Genomic DNA, 12371 nt, shown 5'->3' on the forward strand with positions numbered 1-12371 from the left:
ATCCATGAGACCTTATCTTGTGTATTAATTTTTGTATAACTCATTATCAAATATCTTTTGGGAGCCAGCTATTCTACGTGTTATCACAAATGTGAAATGTGACCAATTTAATCTCTAGGATGGTTAATTTCTAATTATGGCCAGTATCTAAAAAAAAACTCACCTTTAAGTTTAATTAATAAACAAGTGAACAAAACAAACTTCAGTAAGTGGCAAAAATGGAAGATGAATTATGAATATGGAAACTTATTTCTTTTATTTAAGTAACTTATACTCCTTAATTCAAAACACAATAGGATGAACAATCAGGAACATCATGGATGGAAAGTTAAGGCTAAAAGGAACAAAGGCTGTACATCAAGATTCCAAATCAAAAGGATTGGGTCAAGGTGACTTTCTCACAGTTCATTTGCGTTTTGGCAATGATATCACATTGTCATCAACTATGACAATTCTCAACTCGGTGGCTAGTGAGTTGGACCTAGGTCTTGGCTTGAGTTTGAAGGTTTTCACTTTGTACAGTCATTGAATGTTATTTCAAAGGGAGAGTGAGATCTGGTTTATTTGGGGGCTTTTGGAGGTTTGGGAGCCCAACTGCTCTGTCTCCTCTCAATTCTATGACAAACTGCTACTTAAAACCAATCTATCAAGGTGTCGCTGGGCAGTTTCATCTTATTTCAACACTAAGATACTTGCCAGCTTTTCTCACAAATGTATCAAAGCCAGCCTTTCCTACAAGTTCCAAGCACGTGTTGTAACCAATGAGTGGACCCCAGAAAGTTTCAGTTAAAAAAAAACAAACTTCCATTTTCAATTCATTTTTCAAACAAAATAGGTTTAACCCGTACAAAGGGCTGATTGAGGAGGATGTATCGAAAATCTTTGTGAGGTTGGATAAGTATATACTGGAAAAGATCTCAGACTTATATAAGAAACAAATCTGACTGCTTGTAAACCAAGTGTAAATTTGGGCTCTGTTAATGTGAGTATGTTTTGCTTTGTGTCACAATGTTTTTCACAATAAAATGTACACAGCTAGAGTCAAATTGTCACTTTTTATTTTCAGGTTGTTTTAGTTTGGGCAAATGTATAATTATGTAACATCAAATTCTGCTTCAAAATTACACTCAGTCCAAAGCTTTCACTATGAATCACGCAAGCAATAATTTTGCACCAAATGCACTTACACATCATGAGCAGTACTTATTGACAACAAACTGAACATAATGGACATTGTGAATTAAATTTCCTCTATCGCAAATGTATTATAAATCAAATGACAAGTTGGTTGGCAATCCAACTGTTAATTTAACTGCAATGTTTTAGATTTGAACTAGCTGGAGCCATTTAATCCTAGCCTGACTGAGTCTGTCAAACTTGTCTCATTAGCTTTAAATGGCTTCGTTAGCAGTTTTCTACGCTCTCCATTCCTGGTATGTACAAGTTTTCTCTTGTGGCCCTCTTAGGTTTGCTTTTCCAGTCCTGCCTTGTGGACCCTATGGTATAGTGGTAATGCCTATGTGTCACCCTTCAGCCTGAATTACAGTACCATTTAAAATTCCCCCTTTCTTTAAGGAATTTTTGTGTTTGACTCATGTAATTGACTGCATCTGGTTGGCCCATCAGCTCAACTCACACATGGGACTGCTTCTACAGCTCACTGCCTCTTGATGTAGCCTGTAATTCTGACTTGGAGTGTAAGTTGTTTCTGTTTTTGCATGTCTTCTGTCAAGTCTGAAATGTTTGCTGATTCATTCTCTGAAGTACTTTTCCCTGTTAAGTGGTGCCATGAAGTATGTAGGTTGTCAGCAATAAACTTGTTTCTTTTGAGGTTTTCTGCATCACCAAGTTGTTCTATCCTCATTCCTTTTTTGAAAACCTAATTTTTAATTACTCTTAATTGCCAACATTTATAAATTTTGCCAGTCCTCAATGTTCACTATATAGTAGTGGGGGCCCATGATGTCACCATGTTGTGTGTGAATTCTCTCAAAACTGAAGCCAGCTACTGTAGACAAAGATATCTACCTTTCAGGTCTAATTAGAAAAAGTCTTATTAGGTAACATTAATTCTATGGCAATCCTGCAACTGTTTTTGAACGATTCAAGAATATGACCTCTGTTATGACTGTGACTATTGGGAGCACACTAGACCCAGGTCTATCTTCTCCAAGCTGATTTTCATTCTGATCAAATTCCCATGATATCATTAAAATAGGTACTGTACTCAATTCTTGCAGCCCATATAAAATAACCTTATGCATCTCTGGGCATGAAAACTTGCCGATGGACTATAGTATTTGGTATGGGATGAGCTGGCTGTTGGCAATAGCAAATGCACTGACAGGTGGAGTGATGGGACTGAGAGGACAAATATTGTCTTCCTGAGACAGGGCAGCAAGTTTCTGTTGCAACCAAGCAAAGTCGCCATTTCCTCCACAGCAGAGCTTCAACGATTATGGTAATCTCTTAGCACAGAGAATGCAGGATTACTGTGATACCTTATACAAGCCCCTTTGCACTTGATAACCCACTGCCATGATGAAAGAAGTCTGAACACCAGGAGCAATACTGGCTGTTACTGATGCAACATTAATCGCTGTTGACTACTACTTCCATGTTGAAAAGGATGGGCTTCAAAACCTGTGCATAGTTCTATTTCAACTTGATGCAGGACTCCTTCAAGCTCCTTGACATTGACAGAGTGATTTCTGGCAGGCCTCTCAAGCACAAGGTATTTTGTTGTGCATCATCAAATTTTGGAGGTTGTCCATTTAAAGTGCTTGTTTGAGTCCCTGCAGCAGAATCCCAGAGAAATGCAAACCCCTGGCAGCAGGTGAGTGTCTTAACATGTGCCAATCTATATCTATACTATCCTGTCAATGATGTGCAGTGTCAATGTATAACTGTGGCTGTGTGAAATTGAGTAACAGTGTATTTTCATCATTGCTGTCTTCCGACTGTTCCTGCACTCCATGTTCAAAATATACATCTGGCAGGAGAAAGGCACAATGGCAAGATTATGGTGTTACAGGGAAAGTTGTGAAGTGCCTGTGACTGGAGAGGGATTGACCAGAGTTCATTTGCAGTATCCAAAATGATAAATAGTGTTGCTGATGTTAGTATATTGTTAAGTTGATCTTAAACTACAGCTACAGCGAGTGCACAGGCAAGGATGTTTTTGATAAGATCTCAATAATTGATGGTCATTTATTGTGACCATCCAGGTTCCTTACTGGCCAAATAGGTGAATTTACTTGAATGGCCAGTTGTCTCAAGGCTCCCTGATTTACCAACAATTGTTACTGGAATTCTGCTCGTCTGGACTTTCAGAACACAGAGTCCTGCTGAAGTCTCAATCCACTCATTTTCATAAATTCGTGGAATGTCCAACACAGGGTCAATTTGTTCACTCCTCCCCCCCAGCCAATTGTACTTAAAGCCAATATTCAATAAGATCCTAGAATCCTCAGTCAAGAGGTCATCCCCTGGGTTATAATACATATCCATTTAGTTTGCAGGATTCCCACTTTAATGTTTAAGAGTTTAGATGCCACCTTTGCCACTTATTTGACCAACCATTGATTTGTCCTAAAATCCTTTCAAGTGCATAAAATTGTCCTCTGGATGAAGAAATTAGAAGTGTTTAGCTATCAGTTACTGTCTTGGAAGCTCCTTTGTTGATTAGATAATTGCTTTTCTTCCCATCTGCTTTAATTATACCTGAGTGAGCAGGCTGGGTGGTGAGAACCAACAGACTTATCCGTTGAGTAATTCTTCAATTCCTTCAACTATGTGGCCCCTACTTTACTGCTGGGCCTTTTGTTCATTCATAATATTAAATAGACATTCCATTAGTTCTTTATAACTGGGGGTACTGGTTCTGAGGTGCTTCCTTATCTTTTATTCATTTTTTCCTAGGTATACTACAGTCCCTTGCAAAATGACCTTTTCCTCCACCATTGTTACAAATTTGTTTATCTGTCTTGAGAACAGCCGCAAAGATTTATCATCCTGATACTGTACCTTTGTACACTTTGCCTTTCAGGAGATTTCTTGTTTTTTTTAGATATTTTTATTGAAAAAAGAAAGTTTTTAAGAATTTTTACAAAATTACAAAAGTAATACAAAGAAGTATAAACATCAATTTAAAATTAAACAAATTAAAAAAAACAAAAAAAGAAAGAAAAACCCAACTAATCTATCCTACAAACAACCAAAACATAAAATAGAATATCATACATTACTAGCAATAAACAACTAAATAATTAGATAACTAGATGCATGCTCAAAATAGATTCACATTAGGTCAAAATAAAACCCGTATTTATATGGGATTCCTCCTCCTGGGAGTTCCCGATCCAGCCAGAACCATTACCACAGCTAGACAAAAGCCCTGGACAGTATGGCCGAAATATCTGTGTTGATATAGTTCAAAAAGGGCTGCCATGTTTTATAGAATAATTCCGTTTTTTGGTACACCTTATTTGTAAGGAAGTCAAGGGGGATATATTCCATGATTAACCTGTGCCAGTTTGAGAGTCCTGGAGGGCCTTCAGCTACCCAGTTCACTAAAATACTTTTCCTTGCACAAAAGGAAAGATTAGTAAATAATTTCCTCTAATGCACATCCAGGGGGCAAAATCTGAAGAGCCCCAAAAGCAGGGACACTGGATCCGATCTAATCTCTGTACCCAGGATCCCTGTCAAGGCATTTGCTACTCTATCCCAATACCTGCGGATCTTATAGCATGTCCATAGACAATGCGTGAGAGAGTCAACTTCTATTTTGCATTTAGGACACATTGGCGATACTCCTGCCTTGAATTTTGTGAGTTGTTCAGGTGTCATATGAGCCCTGTGGAGTATCTTTAATTGAATAGCCTGAGTTCTATTACAAACAGAGATCTTTCTGGCATTTTCCCAGATGTCCTCCCACATTTCTGAAGAGACTTCCAACCCTAATTCTTGATTCCAGGTTTTAAATAATCGTTCCATGTCCTTAGATACTTTATTATATAATGGGTGATAAAGAGTACTAACCAAGGGGGCCCCATCGGCCATAGCACTCTCCTTTCCCTATCCGGTTTGTAGGGGTTAATTATCAATGTGGTCTTCTTTTGTATATAGTCTTGTATTTGGAAATACCAAAAAAGGTCCCCGTTCGGCAATCCAAACTTCTTGTGCAGCTGCTCAAAGGACATCATAACCTCCCCATCAAACAGGTCTCCCAAGCAGGACATACCTCTGGACTTCCAAGTTTTAAATATAGCATCTGTCACCCTGATCTAAAATCCTGATGCTCCCACTATAAGAGTATAAGGAGAGGTTTTTTGCAGATAGCCTCATCTTGTTGCATTATCTTCCAGGGTTTTAGGGTTTTTACAATATTCTATAATAACTCTCATCTTGTCCATAAATAAAAGATTGATGAGGGGACATTTTGCTTGGGAGGTCTCAATATCTAACCAGATTTATTGTGGGTCACAAGAGTCCCAGTCAGCTACATAGGACAATAAGGAGCTCAATTGTTACCTCCTAAAGTCTGGAAAGTCCAGTCCTCCCCTTGCTTGTGGAAGCTGTAGCTTTTCTAATTTAATAAGGCCATCTATGATTCCAAATAAAAGACTGGAGCCAGCTGTAAAGCCTACGAATGCCTGTCTTGGTAGCACCAGGGGGAGCATTCTCATAGGGTATAAAAGACGAGGTAGGATATTAATCTTAACTAGGGCTACTCTGCCTGACCAGGATGTTGGAAGATCTCCCCAGCATTGAAAGTCCTGTCTTATTTACTCTAATAAGTGCACGAAATTAGCTTTATACAGTTGTGCAAATACTGGGGTGATAAAAGTACCGAAGTACAGAAAACCTTCTAGTGACCACCGAAAGGGAAAGCAAGATCCGTCCGGTAAATTAGATATTCTGGCAAGACCTCCCAACGGCATGAAATTGATTTCATGAAATTGATTTTATAGCCTGAGAACATACCAAATAAGCTGATCACTTGGATTAGGCGGGGCACGGATATCAAAGGATCACTTAAGAAGAGGAGGACATCATTCGCATATAGAGTGATTTTATGTTTGCCCGATTCAATCCTTGGAGCCGTTATGTTAGGGTCAGTTCATATAGCTTCCGGCAGTGGTTCAATCACAAGCATGAATAATAATGGTGAAAGAGGACATCCCTGATGACATCCCCTGCCAACACTAAAGCCATTCGAACTTAAACCATTGGTGATTACCGCTGCTTTGGGATCATTATATAATACTGAAACACATTTACTAAATACCTCTCCAACACCGAACCTTTCCAATGTATAAAAATGGCCATTCTACCCGATCAAATGCCTTCTCTGCGTCCAAGGAGACAGTTAAGCTGGGTATTGTTGCCTGTTGGCAGGCTTGTAGCATATTTAAGACCCTTCTGATATTATTAGTTGACCTGCAGCCCTTTATAAACCCTTTCTGTCCTCTTTTATGATGTATGGTAAGACTCTCTCCAATCTTAATGCTAACATTTTGGAAAGAATTTTGAAATCCACATTTCGTAAGGATATGGGTCTATATGATGAGCAATCTTCTGGGGCCTTTCCCTTTATAAGAATAAGAGAGATGTTTGCTTCTCTCAATGAAGGCGGGAGGCAGCCCTGACTATGTGAATAATTATACATATTTATGAGTGACCCGGCCAGTTCCCCTCTAAATTCTTTATAGAACTCGACCTGCAATCTGTCTGGTCCAGGTGCTTTGCCACTCTGAAGCTGCCTAACCACGTCGAATACTTCCTGGGTTGTCAGGGGGGCATTCAAAATCGACACCTGCTCCGAGGTTAAGCCCAGAAGGGTCAGATTTTTTAAAAAGGATTCCATCTTCTCAGTTCTATCCTCACAGTCCTGTGATTTATACAGTTCAAAATAGAACTTTCTAAAGGCTGTATTGATCTTTTTACGATCACAAGTCAGAGTACAGCACTTTCTCTAATGGATGTAATGGCTTGAGGAGCCTTTTTCTTTCTGGCAAAGTATGCTAGATATATGCCAGGCTTATCACCATATTCATATAATCTCTGCTTTGTGAATAATATTTGCCTCTTTGCTGTTTGAATAAGTGCGGCATTCAAGGCTGCCCTAAGGGCTGTGATCCTTTGTAGCTCAGTAATGGAAGACCTGTTAAGCTACTCTGTCTCAGCTGCCTTCAAGTGAGCCACGAGCTGGTGCTGTTGCTCTCCCTTTTGTCTTTTCTGGGTTGCAGAATATGAGATGATCAAACCTCGCGCATAAGCCTTAGTGGTCTCCCCCATCATCGATGGGTTACTGGCCGTACCAGAGTTAATTTCCCAGAAGGTTTTGAATTCCTGCAAAAAATACTTTATAAATTTGCTATCCTTCAATAAGAAGGGATCCATTCGCCAATGCTGGGGGCCTATCCCATTATCCCTGATCTTGACTTCCATATATACTGCGGCATGATCAGAAATAGTTATTTTACAAGACAGTATGGAATTCAAAAGGGTCAAGCGGACAAAAAACATAGCAATTCTGGTATGGCACTTGTGTGGGTTAGAGTAGAAAGTATAGTCTCTACCCTGGGGGTGAAGGCACCTCCATACATTCACGAGACAAATATTTTATAAAACCAGAGGTAAAAGTGAGTAACTCCCCCACACCAACATCTGGGGCGTTTAGCAAATACAGTAAAAAAAATAGAAATATATAAAATTACAAAATTACAATATTACACACTCAGCAATTATTAGGCAACTAAGTAAAATGAGGAAAGAAGAAAACCCTGCTCTTAAGAAAAGGGCAAGACAAAACCAAACCTCCTCGCCCACAAATCGAGTAATCCGCATGAACTATAAAAAGGAAACCAAAGGAAAATTATAGAACAAGCCCCACCCCTGGGGAAGAAGGATGAAAAAAAAGAAAAAGAAAGTGGAGGTAAACAAAGGGGGTTAAATAAAAGTCATTATCCATACAGTTTGAGTCCCGCAGTCTTAAATAGAGTCCAAGAATTCTTTTGCATTTTCCGGCGACCCAAAGTTGTAAACGGATCCTCCATGCCGGAAGTGCAGCATAGCCAGATAACAATGGAGTATTGGATATTTAGGTCTCTCAGACGCTTCTTCGCCTCATCGAATGCCTCCTCTTGTGGATCACGACTGGAGAGAAAACCTGAAATAACTTTATTCTTGTGCATCATGGCCTGGGGATCCTTCCCCAGGACTCTGGAGGTTTCTTTGTAGCATTGGAGTTGGATTAGAACCAGGCGGGGGCCCTGGTCTAACCCGGTGTGCCCACTCCACCTGCACCTGGCCCGGTCCCGACTCCAACTTCAATAATCGTGGGAGCCATCGCTCCAAAACGTCTGCAAGCTGGCCTTCCTCTTCCTGTTCGGGAAGGCCCAGCAACCAAATATTTTTCCGACGGCCCCAATTATCGAGGTCGTCGATCCGCTCCTCCAGGGTCTGGATTTGTTGCTCGAGAGCCCGGATCTGACCCACGGCTGACTCGACAGCCGTCTCCGAAGCCGCGGCCCGTTGCTTCGCTCCTCCGACGAGCTGCTCAAGTTTTTCGATTGACTCCTACCTGGACCAGGACTCTTCAATAAGAGCGTCGATGTTCTCTTGAAGTTTGGTGGTCCCGGATGCAGGGTCGCCTCTGCAGGTAAGTCCCCCGAAGCAGCCGTGGACATCTCCGCAGCTGTGGGAGGGGGTGGGGGAGGGATCCCTGCCTGTTGTGAGCTGCAGGAAGTTTTGCCTTTAGTCATTTTAAAAACAACGCCAAACTATCCAAGTTTGATGTAAAATGACTAACTATGCTGTGCAAAAACGATCTTAAATGATTTAAAGGGTGTGGTGAAGGCGGGTACCCCACATTGCCCAAGTCTTAGGCAGAGCACTACAGATTCAGACTTGCTGGGTCGCCGCCATCTTGAATCCCCCCCTCTCCCCGCCCCGGGAGATTTCATTTAGCCATTCTCCATTTCTCATCCGGAAGAGATTCAAATAATATTGTCATTTTCTGCAGGACCTTATCCTCAGTATTCTTGTTACTGGTATTATAAGACCATAAGATATGGGAGAGAATTGGGCTGTTCAGCTCATCAAGCCTGTTCCATCATTGATTCATGGCTGAGATATTTCTCAATTCCACTCTCCTGTCTTCTCCCCATAACCCTTGAAGTATTTACTAATCAAGAACCTATCTATCTCTGTCTTAAATATATTAAATAGTCTCCACAGCCTTCTGTGGCAATGAGTTCCATAGATTTGCCACCCTCTGGCTGAAGAAATTCTTCTCCTCTCATTTCTAAAGGATTGACCATTTAATGCGAGGTTGTGCCCTCTGGTCCTCGTCTCTTTGACTAGCGGAAACATCTTCTTCATGTCCACTATATCCAGAACTGTCAAACTGTTCTGCCCTTTCTACAGTCTTAAAGACATTTACCTTAAATGTCTGAGTGAAATATAAATCTTAACAGCTGATTCTTTTCCTTTCATACAAGTAGCCAAATAAGCACATTATTGTAACAAAACCAGATGATTTGGTACTTCTCATCTTATCTTTTCCTTTTTTTAAGGTTAGTCAATAAGTATATTTGATGACATTGACTTTCTTTCACATGGTCACCCCACTTAATCCAGGCTGATTTTTTTGTGGCACGGAGCCTTATCTTTTTTTGAGATGTGCTTGAAATCTTCAAGATTCATTAGTTGGACCAGAATATAATTTGCCTTCCTCATCACTTATAAAGTTATAAATGGAGTAATATACATTAGTTCCTTTTTAGCATATAGTTAAGTTTCTCCTTTAATTCCTAATTCTAATTCCCAACTCGTAATTTTATTTCATTCTGTATGATTTTCTATCTCATTTCTCTGGAAAACTGACTGCTGCACTACCTTTACTGCAGTTTTCAGGGTCCTCAGTCTGTATTTCACCTTTGTTGACTTTCGCTTTCTTATTACATGCTTCTGCTTCCCATTTCCCATTTCCTGTTTCACATACACTGATTTGTTTTAGGTATTGACTCTCAATGAAATGCTGTTCCCTTTCTCATTCCTAATTTTCTTTTTCTTCAGTCAGTTCTTTCAGCAATCAATTGACCATAGCCTCCCAAATTCGCCCCTCATGTCTTTTTTAAATCTCTCTCCTCTCATCTTAAAAATGTGCTCCCTCGTCTTGGAATCTCCCATCTAGGGAATTCTCAAGTTCATTGTTTTTAAACCCTCTCTGGCTTGTCACAAACAAAATAGGTTTTCGAAAAGCAGGGTGGCAGTTCTATCCATCAGTTCTGCCTCACACATTAGGTTACCTCCACTTGTGAGGGATGGGTTTGAATGATTCATTGAAGGTAACTTTGCTGCCACATACTTGGCTATGATTTCAACAAAAGTTTTCCTTTTTAAGTTTGATTGTCTTACTTAATTTTCATATTGCTAGCCTATTTGGGAATGTCAATTAGACATAAGTTGGGGATGTTTATATTTTATAAAATACTGTATAGCTTTTTGGCCTATGTACCACAAGAAAACAAATGGACTCAATCAAAATATTGTTCTATTGTTGCAGTTAGAGTATTTGTTCCCAAAACTACAGGCACAACATGACATCTGATTTTTATACCAGTTTCCTAAGTTTTACAAATTTTTTTTTACTATTATCATTCTATTCCCACTTATCATCCTTTTCCAATAGTCTTAAAAGGAAAGGTGCTGACACTGAATATCCTTCTGTGAATGTCCACAATCAATCCAAAAAATGATCTGAGTGTGTGGGAAGTGATTACCAATGGATTAATTTCTATTTAGTCTTATCTATTGAATCCACCTATGCCCTCACCTCAGAAATAATATACTTCCCGAAATGATGCAGGAAAATGTCTGGAAAGGAATGTAAAAAGTAAAAGGTGCACCTACCTGATGTGCAGTTAGTAAGCTAGAGAGAGTGTGGAGTGTGTGGGAGCTCCAATGTGAGAAGGAAATTTAGGTTTGAAGATCCTGTCATTATTGCTGATTTCAGCTCCACTGCTGACCATGGTTATAGCAATTGTCCATCCTAAAAAAAGTGCCAACAGTGACTTCACTATGGAGTTTAGGACATGCAGCATGCCTGTCTGCTGTCAGTTAGCTCCTGCTGCCTATAATTGTGCACCATTTTTTTTAAGCAGAAGAGGCAAATGTTGTGTAGTTTATTTGTTATGATGTTCTCATGGATAAATAGTGCATACTGTGCTAAGTTGTTGTGAGAATTGCAAACATCCTAAGACAGTGAGTGTACAATGGAACATAGGAATGGTTGTTTCCTCTTTTGGCACTATGCTGCTTTATTGTTTATTTATGGACTAGGATTTTTAGATTTAGTGGGAGACAGACATCATTCCCACCACTAACACTCTGCATTTCTCCCGACTGGGACAGGCATTGATACCAGTGACTTGCCTGCATCAGGGTCTGGATTTCTTCGTGGGCAATGAATCATTGTGTGGGACTTGAACACAGTCTTCCAGCTCAAAGTCATGAGAGCTACCAACTAAGCTACTTAGAATGAAGTACATAAATGTCAGGTATGATTGATAGACTGCTAGAAGATGAATGATGGTGAATTTAGCAATGTTTGAGTGAAACAGTTGGTAGAATATTGCATTTGAAAATTTACTCACTGACCACTCATATCAGGTCCTTGAAATACATGTGACTTTGTATACAATTCCTTGAGATTTGATTCCTGGCATTGAACTCCAATGACCACTGAGTACATGTCTAGCCCTGGAAAATACAGGACATATTTTCTTATTTCCACCTCCATTCCTTGGTTTCCAGTGCAGTGCTTCAACACTTTGACTCTCATTTTATCCCACATGTTATCATTTCTGATTCAGTTCCTTCCAGTCACAGTGCACCTCCCCTTAAAGAAGTGCAGGCATTCCCTTCAATGATACTTCCAGCCAATCATCAGTGCCATTAGGGCTGGTTGAATGATGTGATAATTGAAATGGGTAAGAGGGCTCTTTTGGCATGGTGGTAGTGTCCCTACCTTTTAGTTAGAAGGACTGGGTTCAAATCCCATCTTTTCCACAGGTATGTAATAACATCCCTGAACTGTTTGATTAGAAAAGTATCTAGGAGTTGATTTCTTCAGATCCTACTACTGAAGGAGCTTTAATAGTGTCCCTACCTCTGAATCAGAAAGTTTGGGTTCAAGCCCCACCTCTTCCAGATGTACATAATAACATCTTTGAAATGAATAGGCAACATAAAGTTGTTTTACTCTTTGTGGATGACTGGTGAGTAATGCCAAGTGTTGGTTCAATTTTTGCACAAGCTCAGATTACCATGAAGGACTCTCCTTCTTAACCTTTCCTCTT

At 39.9% G+C, this 12371-nt stretch overlaps 1 protein-coding gene across 4 annotated transcripts in view; it reads left to right on the forward strand.

Annotated features, from left to right (window-relative positions):
• Positions 1-1655: 1655 nt before the first annotated feature.
• npbwr2b (neuropeptides B/W receptor 2b) overlaps positions 1656-12371 on the forward strand; it is a 35872-nt gene continuing 25156 nt past the window's right edge. Inside the window, exon 1 of one of the 4 annotated variants that reach the window (XM_043710026.1) lies at positions 1656-1697. The gene's annotated coding sequence lies outside the window, so the exon portion shown is untranslated. Of the gene's footprint in view, positions 1698-2794; positions 2837-12053; positions 12085-12239; positions 12291-12371 lie in introns of those variants that run through there. The other 3 variants (XM_043710027.1, XM_043710024.1, XM_043710025.1) reach the window with 3 other exon arrangements.

This window comes from Chiloscyllium plagiosum, chromosome 20 (assembly GCF_004010195.1).
Source record: "Chiloscyllium plagiosum isolate BGI_BamShark_2017 chromosome 20, ASM401019v2, whole genome shotgun sequence".
NCBI lineage: Eukaryota > Metazoa > Chordata > Chondrichthyes > Orectolobiformes > Hemiscylliidae > Chiloscyllium > Chiloscyllium plagiosum.